At 46.8% G+C, this 13056-nt stretch overlaps 1 protein-coding gene across 1 annotated transcript in view; it reads right to left on the bottom strand.

Annotated features, from left to right (window-relative positions):
- Positions 1-11878, bottom strand: part of NRG2 (neuregulin 2) — a 184157-nt gene extending 172279 nt beyond the window's left edge. The window contains exon 1 of the mRNA XM_045028853.1: positions 11832-11878. The gene's annotated coding sequence lies outside the window, so the exon portion shown is untranslated. The remainder of the gene's footprint in view (positions 1-11831) is intronic.
- Positions 11879-13056: the final 1178 nt, after the last annotated feature.

Here is a 13056-nt window from a genome sequence, read left to right as displayed (position 1 = left end):
TCTTCATATGTCAGTGCAGTTGCTGTTTCAGTGCTGAAGGCCCCAGCATGCTACAGCCTCCTCCAGAGAAGGCGGTAAGTTACCTTCAGCAGTGTTTATACTTAAGTGATAGCAAGAAGGCCTCTCTCCCTCGGCCCTTCCCCTGCATTTGGGGCCAGTCTTAAATCTGAGTGCTGTAAGCAGCTGCTTGAGGCCCTGTGTAGGCTCATGGGCAGACTCTGAAGCAACAGCCGCATTGCAAGGCTTGACCCGCTTGGGAGTGAAACAACCCCTCAGCTGAGTGCTCCATTGCAGCGGGCAGTTCCACTCTTGCTTAGAGTCCAGCAAGTCACACGGCGGGCCGTGGCTGCATCCCACAGCATACTCTTACCACGCCGTCCAGTCCCACATTCACATGCACTTGAGGAGGGCCGTGGTTTGAGGCAGAGCAGTGGAGTCCAAAGTCACTGGGCCGAGTTTTGCAGTGCACTGCCTTGCGCCAACCCATAAGCTATTGTGAAGCTCTTACTTGTAGTGGTGACACGTCAGAAACTGCAACCAAGCAGCACAGCCAAAGAGAAAGCAAGTTCATTTCCTGCATACTGACCCTCCCCACACGCGTACCCACAATGCACAAACATGGACAAAGACAACTGAGTCCAGCTAGCTGGGGAATGGCAGAGATGGAGTGGGGGTGGGCAGGACTAGGTGAAGGAGGGTTCATCCTGCAACCTAGAGCCTCTGCCTTCAAATGACCCCATGCGCTGGTGGCTACAGGTTAGGCCTAGAAGGGACTGCCTGTTGGTCACCTCAGAACCTAGGTCATGGGTGGCAAACAGATTTCCAGGTTCTGACTTCAATGGGTTCCACATACCCTGTGGTTCTGGGGCCAGAAGCCTGGAATGCAGGTGCTACCTGTTGTATTTCAGCGAGTCCCGTTGTTATTGCAGAGCTATGCAACATTGGCTCACGTGAGTGAGAATTTGGCCCAATGCAAAGAAATGCAGAAGAGAAATCACAATGTCTAGGAGGTTTCCACAGTGACATAACCTTAAGTGCTTGAGCTTTGGGTTTTTTTAATTAAAATTCTAACAAGACTATAACTTGTAAGATTCATTTTTTGAAAAAAAAAAATCTCCCCCCACAACAACTCTGGCAGCCTGTAAAGAGCAAAGACAAGACTGAGTCTGCACCACTGTGGGGATGTAGAATGATTAGATGGGTTAGTCAGCTAGTCAAGGGTAACATGCTGTTCTGTCTTATATTAGCTCCACACTACAGAATCTGACATACTATAGGGAAAAAAACGTACATAAACTGACCTTTGATTTCAATTTGAGATCACGTGCGTCACCTTTATCTGCTTATCAGCTCAGGAACAGACTCCCTAAGGAAAGTGGCAGAAGCTCTGTTGCTTGGGATATTTAAAGCAAACCTGGACAAAATACTGGAAGGAACAGTTCTGCATTGGCCATGGGGGGATGGGCTAGACAATATTTTGCAGAAGGCATTTTCCTTATCCAACACCTCTTGTTCCAAAGATATTTAACATTTGCAACTAGCTTGTTTAAGAACATAAGAACAGCCATACTGGGTCAGATCAAAGGTCCATCTAGCCCAGTATCCTGTCTTCCGACAGTGGCCAGTGCCCCAGAGGGTATGAACAGAACAGGTAATCATCAAGTGATCCATCCCCTGTTGCCCATTCCCAGCTTCTGGCAAACAGAGGCTAGGGACACCATCCCTGCCCATCCTGGCTAATAGCCATTGATGGACCTAGCCTCCATGAACTTATCTAGTTCCATTCTATGCATCCGAAGAAGTGAGCTGCAGCTCACGAAAGCTCATGCTAAAATAAATTTGTTAGTCTTTAAGGTGCCACAAGTACTCCTGTTCTTTTTTTGAACCCTGTTAGTCTTGGCCTTCACAACATCCTCTGGCAAGGAGTTCCACACGTTGACTGTGCGTTGTATGAAAAAATGCTTCTTTTTGTTTGTTTTAAACCTGCTGCCTATTAATTTCATTTGGTGCCCCCTAGTTCTTGTGTTTCATTTCAATGCATCCCCAAAACCATTTCAACAAGCTACAGACATTATGAAATGCAGCCATTTCTGGAGTAAAACAAAATAATATTCTACAAGGGAAATTTTAGGTCAGTTGACAATAGTAATCCAAATCAGAATTTGCCAGGACAGTAGAATGAACAACCCTGCTACTCATGCAAACTCTGCCATGGGATCTTTAATGACTGCAAATTGGCCAGGTCACCAGTTTTATATCTTATCGGAAAGACAATACCTGCAGTAGCACAAGGTTTGCTAATTCATTGCAGAGTCATTGGTTTTGTACTGACTTGCTGCATATGATGCAAAGGGCACTCACACCATAACTCATCTTTCCTCCACACCCACAACTTCTCCACCCGTCTCCATTACTGTCAACAACTCTGCCATCCTCTCTGAATCTCAATGTCATTTTTGACAGTTCTCTCTTTCCCTTTATTCCCCACATTGAGACTGTCCCTAAATCCTACCATAACCTCCCCAAGGTCTATCAGTCCATTCTTCTCCACTCTGTGGGCCTTGGTCATTCCGTGGCACTGTTACAATCTCCTATCTGAAGGCCCATGCCCTTGCTTCACCCCTTACTCCAATCCATCCAAAATGGACTTGCAAAATCTACTTGCCTTGCCCACAGCTGACCACATCCAGACCCATTTAAAATCCCCTCGAAGCATTATCATCTTCTCCCCTAAATTCATAAAAGCTTTACCCTTGAACACCTGCAAAGCAGTTACAATTTAGGACATCAAGGTCAACTATTCGCTCAGAGGAAGCTACAGCAGAGAGGTGATTCTCAGTGGAGCCATGGAGCCATTTCTTATGGTCCTCAATTCACCTGAAGAGCGAGAACACAGTGAGGAAGTATGCTGGGGTGTATAACCTCACACTGACCAAAACCTGGGTAGCTCCACCTTGTTATATCTTGAGTGTGGTCTGGCGTTCCCTCTCTACTGGAAGGACCTGGCAGAAGCCAGATAGAGGGAGAACTGTGAAAAAGCTACAGGAGTGGAATTAGCTGCTGTGATGGGCCTTGAAACAGGGTCAAGATTTCAGCCCTGTGGGTCAGCGTTCTGCAGAACAGTAGAGCACCAGGAAGAACCTAAGGATGGGTGGAAGTTTCTTAAGTTTATATTTTTGTCTGGCTTTTTTTGAGTTTTTCCTGAGGGACTCAAGGGAGCAGCCCTGAGAGCCACTGCTGTGGAAGAAGAGTGATGCCAAAGAGGAACCTAGTCATGTTCACTACCACCATTGTATTGCACACTGTTTGTAAGGGACACTGGTACCCCAGAAAAGGTGGAACCACAGTGTGACCCTGCTGGAAGAACAAACCACCACCGTAGCAGACCACTGACATCCCGAGGAGCAGAGTGAGGCAGAGTCACCAAAATGCCAAGTCCTGCCATGAGGGGCATCCCGGGATGATGAGTTGGTGACAGGAAGTCATATGAATTAGTGAGGGACCAGGGATAATCCACAACAACATTTCCTTCCTACAAGGCGGTCTGCAGAATGAACAGGTGTGAGAACGACAAAGCACATCATTGAATGAGATGAAGCCCCATGGGCACGTCAGCACTTTATTTCCTCCTTTCTCCTAACTCCCCTTCAGCTAATTGTACATAGTAAGGGCCAAACATCCTTCTGGTGCTAGCTCCATTGATTTCAGGGGTGTTACACCAGCAGAGACAGTATGAAGCCTCTTTGACTTGTTAACTGAGCTGTGCACGTTCTGTTCCCTCATTTCAACTGTCTTGGTCAGTCATTTCATTCATCCCCTTTACCCCTTTGCTCTTCTTCTCTGGGCCCTCCCTCATTTGTCTCATTTCAGCAGCTCACTCACCAAGCACTGGTCCAAGGATAGCCGCAGCAGCAGAGTGTAAAGAGGAATCATCTGCGTCTGGCTCCATGATCTGATGCCTGTGAATGCACAGCTCAGAAGCACCACAACACATTACAACCTCCTATCTGACTTGTCATCTGCTTTCACACCCAGGTGTGTGTGTCTCAGTGCTATTGCTTTCTAAACAGCTCCCTGTCATTACAGAATTACTTTCATAATTATTCTTGCCCAAAGGTATTAGCTGTGTCTTCACAGATTTCAAACCCAGATTATTAATTTCTGCACATCCTCCAGCCTCTTTGCCTACACTTGTAATTTTCTCTCTGTTCTGCCAGGCATTTGCAACATTTCTTTTAAGAAAGTAATTAAGATGTTTTCTACTTCCTCCTCTAGATTGCTTCTGAGATATAAATCAAAACAGGACCCAGAACAGCCCCCTGGAAGATTCTACCTGCATGCCACCCTGCCCCCTACTAGACACAGCCATCATTTATGCCCATTTATCCATCAAGAAGTCCCTGACCCATGTCACAAGATGTGTATCCAAACCAATTTGAACTGATGTCTCAAATAAGATCCCTGTTGTACCGTATCACACTATTCACTAAAGGCAAGTGATATTCTATCTGCTGCTTTCCCCATGTCCACTAATTGTTTAATTATGCAGAAATAGGCTGCTTGCTGCGGTCTATTTTTCATGCACCCTGTGGCACCTGCTTCCAATGCCATTATCCTCTAAGTGCTTATAGAAGTTCTCCCTAAATATGCTCACCATTATGTTTTCATGAACAAAGGTATATTAACAGGAGAGCAGCTATTAAGATCCTTGCAAAATATTTTATTCATATTTGCAGCAAGCTCCTCCTTGTTGGTCTGATTTTACCCCCAGCCCTATCCTGTCATAGCAATGAAGATCTGCTAGGATGCCCTTGCTGCTGAGACTGACCCATGGAATTTGTTCCTTCTGACTGACTCCATGACTCTAGGGTCAGACTCTGCAGGGTCCTTTGGAGGGGGGTGCAGTAGAGGGAGGAAGATGTAAGGGGCCTTCCCACTCTCCACTCTGCATGCAGGTCAGGCACAATTGCAGATCCTTGCACTCTCCTAAGCATTGGAACTGCTTCCTGTTAGCGCTCTTTGGGGTGCACTCCACCACAACAAGGGAGGGGGCGAGGCCAGAGCCCCATCCCATCCTCTGCAATGGAGCAAAGGGAAGCAGTCACAGCCAATGCCACCTAGTGAGTAGGTGGTGGTGTGGTATGTGTCTCCGTCACAAGCATTCCCCTTTCTTACTACCACTTTGCCCTGCGGTGGTCTGTCCTTTCAGTGACTCAGCCCTCCAGCAAGGTCACCTGTTCAAGTCCAACCCCTTCAGAGAATATATATTAGAAGTCCAATACTGGAGAAGACTTTGGGGTTACGTGAGGGATTCAGGGCATCCCCTTTTGGTCAGGGTCTCAGACCTTTGTATCTTCAGGGTCTTCTCCAACTAGTTTCCCTGCCAAGGGACAGACTTCCATAGCTGTCGCTCTTTAGGGGTTGGTGGGGGAATCTAGGTCCATCCTCTCCACTGGGCTCCAATCCAGGGTCCAGTGGTAGGCAGCTGAGTCCTCCTGCACCTTGGAGTGCTATGCAGCTGCTCCCCAGGACCACTTCTTCCAGACAGGTCCAGCAAAGAATTAAACACCAAGACAAAGTCTCTCACCTTCTGAGAAGCACAGGTCCTTTCTGTATGGGCTTGGTCAGGTCACTGCAGTCAGGCAGCAGGAGCTTCTGGGGTGCTTGCCAGGAGCTCAGCATGCAGGACAGCTCACCTCCAAAGTCTACCTGCCACTGAGCAACTCCACTCCCTTTTTAAGCTCCTCCTCCAGCCAGTGCAGGCTTTGCAGGTGCAGCAGGGTGGGGCCACCTGGGCCCAAAGGAGCTATTTAACTTCTTCCTTGGCAGTGTGGGGTTTGTATCCCCCCATCCCAAATGGTCAGAGGACTCCTCCAGGCACCAGGTTGCTGCCGAAGCTACTTTGGCTTTCTGAGGCTTGATGGGTCCTGCAGCTCCCCCAAAGTGAGGTGACTCTGCAGCAGCCCAGGGAGGGTGTGTGACCTACAGCCACACTTTTGCCACAAACAACGTCATTGTCCCCATCACAGCCAGGCACGGGAGGCACAAAGGGGCATGTGGGCAATTCATGCTTGTTGAATTGCTCATTTTAAATTAAACATAAGATGTCCAGAGAGCATGGCAATGCGAGTTAGAGGCAACTACTTAAAATATGATGTTGTGTAACCCCTCCCAGAAGCCCTGTGAGCATGGATGGGAAATATCTGCACATGGATCATGGGAGATATACTGTAAGGCCAGGGAAGTCAATTATCTTTTGTCAAGGCCCCCAGTGGCAAAGAGCAAAGTGAGCTCAGCCTCTCCTGGATGCATGAGATTCCCCAGAGCTGAGGTTCACCAGCAGATTTGCAAACAACCCCCCCCAGAGATGCTAATTAACACAAATGTGTGTTGTGTTAAATGCAGTTACACACTTTTACCCACATTCGTATGGCGAATTATTGCCCACTTAGCCCACACCACACATTCTTTCCACCCCTCCTAAGTCAGATTCAGTTCACACCCACCCATCCCTCCCATACAACACCCCCTCCACACACACACATCACACCTGCCCCTATCCGATCTGCACTCAGCCCACTCCATGCCCACATATTCTAAACTTGCCCACTGCAGAAATACACGGGGGGCGGGGGGGGGATACACTGCAGATGTAACTGCACCCAACATGGGGCCCTTGGCACTGCAATGAACTGTGTTAGCACTGCAATGAACTGCAAAGCAGAGATAGTCTTTGCTGCGAATGGCCTCGTCCTAACCAGGCTAAGGAGGCATTCAGCACAGAAATACATTCTAGCTCCCATCTGCATTTCTTCCCCTCTGATAACCTTTCAGTAACTCCTGGATCACTGAAGAAATCTCTCTACTACCAGAAGCTTCACTGTAACCCATGCAATCCATAGTTAGCTGTGCTGTCCCAGAATACATCACCTGGTGATAGCTGTACTGCTCCGGGGAAGGGATTTGAAAGGATTTCATGTAGGGTAAAGTATCAGAGGGGTAGCCATGTTAGTCTGGTTCTGTAGAAGCAGCAAAGAATCCTGTGGCACCTTATAGACTAACAGACGTTTTGCAGCATGAGCTTTCGTGGGTGAATACGTCTTGCATCCGAAGAAGTGGGTATTCACCCACGAAAGCTCATGCTGCAAAACGTCTGTTAGTCTATAAGGTGCCACAGGATTCTTTGCAGCTTCATGTAGGGTAAAGAACTTCTTAAGGTGTAATTCTGTAACAGTGAGTAATTAATCACTGGAACAATTTACCAAGAGTCATGGTGGATTTGCCATCACTGACAGTTTTTAAATCAAGTTTGGATGTTTTTCTAAAAAATCTGCTCTAAGAATTATTTGGAGGCTGTTCTCTGGCCTGTGTTATACAGGAGGGCAAACTAGATGATCACAGTAGTCCCTTCTACTCTTGGAATCTACAAATCTATGACTTGAAAGAATTAGAGATTATGACTTTATTGAGTAGCCCACATGGTCTGGCTACTTGAGTCATTCAGCACCAAAATGTGGTTTTGCTCAGTTTTCATTTAGAATTTCTAGTCCACCTTTAACCTATATAAAGCGTCATGTACATTTATAGCACTATAAAAAGAACTGTAACAATTAATAATTATAATATGATAATGAAATGTTAATAAATCTCAAAAGGTTTAGTAGGGAATGAGATCCCTGATGTAAGTTTCTATAGGCTGAATTAATTGTTCTATAAAGGTTATCTTTGTATGTTAAATTCTGCAGCATGGGGCATGGGGTTGCTTGCTGGTTTGAACTACAGTAAGTGGTGGATTTTCTGGAACTTGAAGTATTTAAATCAAGAGTTGAGGACTTCAGTAACTCAGCCAGAGGTTCTCAGACCTGTTGCAGGAGTTGGTGGGTGAGGTTCTGTGGCCTGCAATGTGCAGGAGCTCAGACTTGCCTCTCTCCTTCAAGTCTATGCAGATATTTCCATAAGGGAATATTTCACAAGCAGGGGGTCTCTTGTGAGACTTCTGGCAATCTAGAAATAGCAAATGAAACGCTTTGCTCAACTTATTTGGACATTTCCATTTCCAGTCATAGCCAAAACTCAAAAGTTCAGACGCTTAAAAAAAATCGGTAGAAGAGGGAAATGAAAGAAACATTTCAGACTCTTTTTAAAAAAAAGCTTGCTTGATTCAATTCTAAATCTCGGTCAAGACTTAAGGAAAGGGAATGATCTTTGTATTTATTTTAAAGAGCTTTCCCCATCCATACAGTGATGATATTAAAACAAGAATGGTATTTGTTACTCTTTCCTGGAGATTTTAACAAAACTGAAACAAATCTTTTCTGTAGCAAACCACAAAGAGTTCTTCTGGAATTCTACATAAAAATTATATAGACTAACACATTTCTTCAAGCCAATCAGAAAGCCACTGGTTCCTGGCTGCCCAGCCTAGAGCTAGAGCTGGATGAATTAATTATAAGTTGCAAATAAATTAACTGAGGAATTGAAGCCTTCTTCCTGTTTGCGAAATGTTCCTGAACCACTCTTGGTCTCTATAAACGCATTCAGTCCTCACGAACATTTGCCAAATAGTTGACGTGGAAAAATTTCAGCCTATAGAGCATTCACTTCCCCTATTCATTATTCAGTCTTCACAGGGTAAGACTGGCTGCCGATGGCGTGATCCTGCACCAGTCAATGCAAGATTTGCTATCTTCTTCAATGGCAGCAGAATCGAGCCTGTCAATTCAATGGCATTGTTTCTGCTCTCGGACTGAAGCTGTTTAGCCATGAGAAGAGAATGGACAGCCATCGGTTGTTGGGCTTAGTGAGCAGGTGCTGTGGGAGGGCTGTTGGTGGCCTTTGCGATACAGGAGGTCACACTGATCTGGTGGTCCCTTCTCTGGCCTTAAGACCCTTAGAACTATGCCTCTGTTTCTAGCTTTCTTACACTGCTCATTCTGACTAAAGAGCATCTTCTGCATTTGAGATTGCTGGAAAATCAATTATGTTTCAATAGGCATGAATATAATCTTGTCTAAAAAGAAATGCTCAGAGGGAGCAGAATTTCCAGCACAACAGGCCTAAACCCCCCCCCCATATTTGTTTTCCTCATGGGTGATGAATTATTTCTCTTCTATTCTTTCTTAGGCAGGGAATTATTCAGCCATCTTGTTCTATTTTAATTAACCTAGCTAATAGCTTCCCTGCCTTATTCTCTTGCCCATAACCCTTTTGTTTAGCATAATAAAGTGTTTGTTCCTCCTTTTGTGTTATAATGAAATTGTAATGACCTTCTCTGGCATTCATTTCACCCTTAATAACCAGAGATTTAGGTAACAAAGGCCCTCATTCAATCTGCTCTCTGTTTTTAACAGAAACATTCTGCTTCTCTTTTCCTTCTTCTCTGAAGATGGAAAATTAAGTACGTGCCCCTGACATGCAGCGAATACCCCCCAAAGCTTCCCAAAAAGCAGAAGGATTTAGCACAAGTGGTAAAGTTAACAATGCCTATAAATAACTCAGGGCCCAAGTAATGGCTGAAATTCACCCCAGGGCAGAGAAGCACAATATCTGTGCATCACTTAGAAGGTCAAATTGCAGTGTGAGACTTAGATGGTTCAGAAGCACTGGACTGTAGGCCACAGCCCTGAGTGGGCTTCTCCCAGGAGGCCATTACAATTGCTTATACTCGGCTCCAGCGAGACATGCAGGAAAACTCAACATACTGAACTAGCAAGAAAGACTTCACGTCCCTTTCCCTGTCCCCAAGCCCCAGTCAGATGACCCAGGCCAGCCATGGGTGTTTTATTGCAGTGTAGACATAGCCAAAGAGAGCCCAGCCTGAAGTTTTCAGACCCCAATGTCATCCTGGAAAGCACTTCCTCTCTTCTTCTGCTGTTCCCGGCTGTCTGTGGCCATGTTCAGGCTCCAGCTTGGGTAGACAGCCTTGAGCTAGTGGGGCTCGAGAGAGTGCGCTGAAAGCTAGCAGTGTGGATGGTTGCTGCTTGGGTACCAAAGCTGGGCATCAGGTGGCTTTGCAAATGCAAGTGGCAGCCCGAGCCACAACATCCACACTGCCTTTTTCAGCACGCTAGCTCGAACTCTGCTAGCATGAGCTCACTCCCAGTTGTAGTGTGGACATACCCTGCCAGCCCCAGAACTCCTGGAACTGGGTAGCCTATCCCCAGAGAGTTCAGCTCTGACCTTCAAGGGCCAGCAGAACCCATTACACCGTGTGCTGGCCCTCTGCACCGTGGCGAATTTAACCCACTGAGCTCAGTGGGTGCCTTGCCTTTGGCTTAAACGGGAGTGGAATCGAGCCCTGAATTTGCTCTGTCACAAACTTGTGATGATAATACTCAGCACTTTCAAAGGCCTGACACCTGTGATCTTAACTCACTTTACAGTGTGAGCCTTGCAACATACAATACTCCCGCAATCAGGGCCGGATTCAGGGGCAGACGATCCTGGCAACTGCCTGGTGTGCTGGGCTTGGAGGGGAGGGGGGTGCCAGGCTCAGGCTGCTGCTGTTCTTGTTAGCAACAAAAGAGAAAATAGAATGTTTGAAGTAAAATGTTTCAGGTATTCCATATGTGGATTCATTTTTCACTAACCTCCTAGAATGTTCTGGACCTTTGTAGAATCTCGCAGAACCTTCCAGACTTTCTGAGAACCTCCTCGAATGTTGTCAGCCACGCCCTCACAAGTATATAAGCGGCGGGGCTTATATATGGCATGAATAAATACAGATTTACAGATCCTAGAGTGCAAATTACTCCTCTTCTATGACAGGGATAAGTCATGCATGCAAATTGTGCATCTAAATTGTGAAATGGGCTACAAATGCAACACAAAATAAGGTATTCAAAAGTCTAATAAATGGAGGGGGGCACCAAAAACGCTACTCACCTGGGGCGCCATTTGTTCTAGGGCTGGCCCTACCTGTGATACCCTGTCAGGAGACTGAAGGACAAAGGGCAGAGTGGCAGAATTAAGGAGTAGAACCCCTGGATGCCTGATCTTTCTGCTAGAGAACATTGCTTCCTGACAACTGTCTCCCACCCTAATAAAGTGGCACTCAGTTGCTGCTTAGGAAAATAGAGCAGAAACCAGCAGGGAGTAACGAGGGCAAAATTATCCCAAATGCGAAACAGAGAAATAGAACGACAGCCCACAGAGAGTAACCAAAGCCAAGGAGGAGTCGAGGGTAGGAGCTGGGAAATATAAATCAGACAGACCCCAGCATACAAAGCCCATTCGCATTCACTCTAGTTAGTGAACACGTTGACTAAGGGCTGACGAAGGCAACTGACGCAGTGGTGTTCAGGAGACACCTGGGTTCGTTTCTGGGGAGGGAGAGGATTAAGGCATCTGGGAAAAAAGCCGGATGGTGGGATTAAGTTGAAACCATAAAAGAATCAGCGTGTTGGCCCAGATGGGCTTTTTCTGTGCCTAGGATTTGTGCTCTTATCTGGATATAAAAATTCCTTCCACTCCCACAGTTCAGTCATTAAAGCCAATATTTTCTAGCATGGAAGCTGATTTTGGGTGCCTAGCTTGATACACCTGGTGTCTTGGCTACCTTAGTTGGATTTGAACACTAACCTGGTGGCTTTTCTAGCGGCAGATATAAGGGTCTTGCAGAAGGAATCATGAGAGAACAGGCCTGGTTAAATACCTCTGTCCTCCGGCCCTCCTCTGGCCCCCAAAAGAACCAGTCTCTTGGAAGTTTGAATTCTATTCCACATTTGCTATGCTGGAATCTCCAGCATGACTCAAACCCATCCAAAAGTTTCATCTTGCCAGTTTTCCTGCCCGCTGTTGCTGAGGAGCAGGCAGTGGGGAAAATCACTCACCCGTTATCCAGATGTGATTTCTGAACCACGCAAGCTGTGCGCACCCCTGGACTCATTATGCTCTGGTGAGATGCCTAGGCAACAAACAGCATTCTTCCAAGTCTTATGTTCCTACTATAAAATTCCATCATGCTTGGCTCCGCACAGGTGCTAGCAGGGTGTGCCCTCTGCCCACTAGGAGCTCAGCATCCTGCCAGTGAGCAGAGGCACTGTTCCTGGCTAGGACCCAAAGGGAGGCAGAGCGGGGTGAGGAGACCATAGAGAATGGGCACTGGGCATACCACACTCATTTAAAGGCTGGTAGGGTGGACGCTCCTACCTGTACTTCCCAGCAGGCAGACTAGTTGACTCGGCCAGAATTTGTCCGAGGCAGTGGTTACAACCAAGAGCTCCCTAGCTAAGGCTCAAAAGTACTCGGCATCCCGCCTTCATCGTTCCAACCAGTGCTGTTAGGATGGAGTCTGGAACTCTGGCCTCTCCTGTGTGCATGTGCACGTGTGTGTGCTCTCCCTCCCTGGTCCCAGGGGCAAAGCAGGAATGAGAAATCTGACCCAGTCCCATAGCTGTCTGAGCTTCGTAAGAGTATCTGACGGCAGACGTACTGTCTTGCAACCTTGCTACTGAAGCGTCTTTTCCTTCCAGGGAAGGAATCATTTTCCTTAATCTAGTAGGATTATATTGGCCCTGTTAATATTCCAGGCAATTAAGCTAAACAATAGTTGGCACATCATAAACCAGGAAAACAATCTACTGACTCAGGCTAATAAGCAACCCCAGCCAAAAGGGGGATTTTCCACCCAGAGAGAAGCCCTCCCCGCTGATCCTCCACTATGCTACACGTAACCCCTCAGTGCATTCCAGATTTCACTCTGGGCAAATGGTACATGGAAAGTGAATAAAGGAGTCTCTGAAAACACTCTTCGTCCTCCCATGTGCTCCTTTTCCCAGAGTAACCGAACCTCCACCAACTTCCTCTCCTTCCCGCACAGGGCTGCAGTTACCCCCAAACCCATTGCACAATGCCTGAGACTGGCCACTTCCCAGAGCGCAGCTCACCTTCTGCTTTTAGCATTTGGGGCTTTCGTGCAAGAGAACAGCTCAGACCGAACTCCCAGAGCCAGTCGCCCCTGAACTTAAGGGCTTGGTCCCATGTCTAGCCGAGCTACAGCCTGCGATAAAAAGTCCTCAGGCGACACTGTCAAAGTCTGGCCTCTCCATTGATGGA

This window comes from Mauremys mutica, chromosome 8, assembly GCF_020497125.1.
Source record: "Mauremys mutica isolate MM-2020 ecotype Southern chromosome 8, ASM2049712v1, whole genome shotgun sequence".
Taxonomy (NCBI): Eukaryota; Metazoa; Chordata; order Testudines; family Geoemydidae; genus Mauremys; species Mauremys mutica.
Note: the sequence above shows the minus strand (reverse complement) of the source record. Positions and strands in the feature narration are given on the sequence as shown.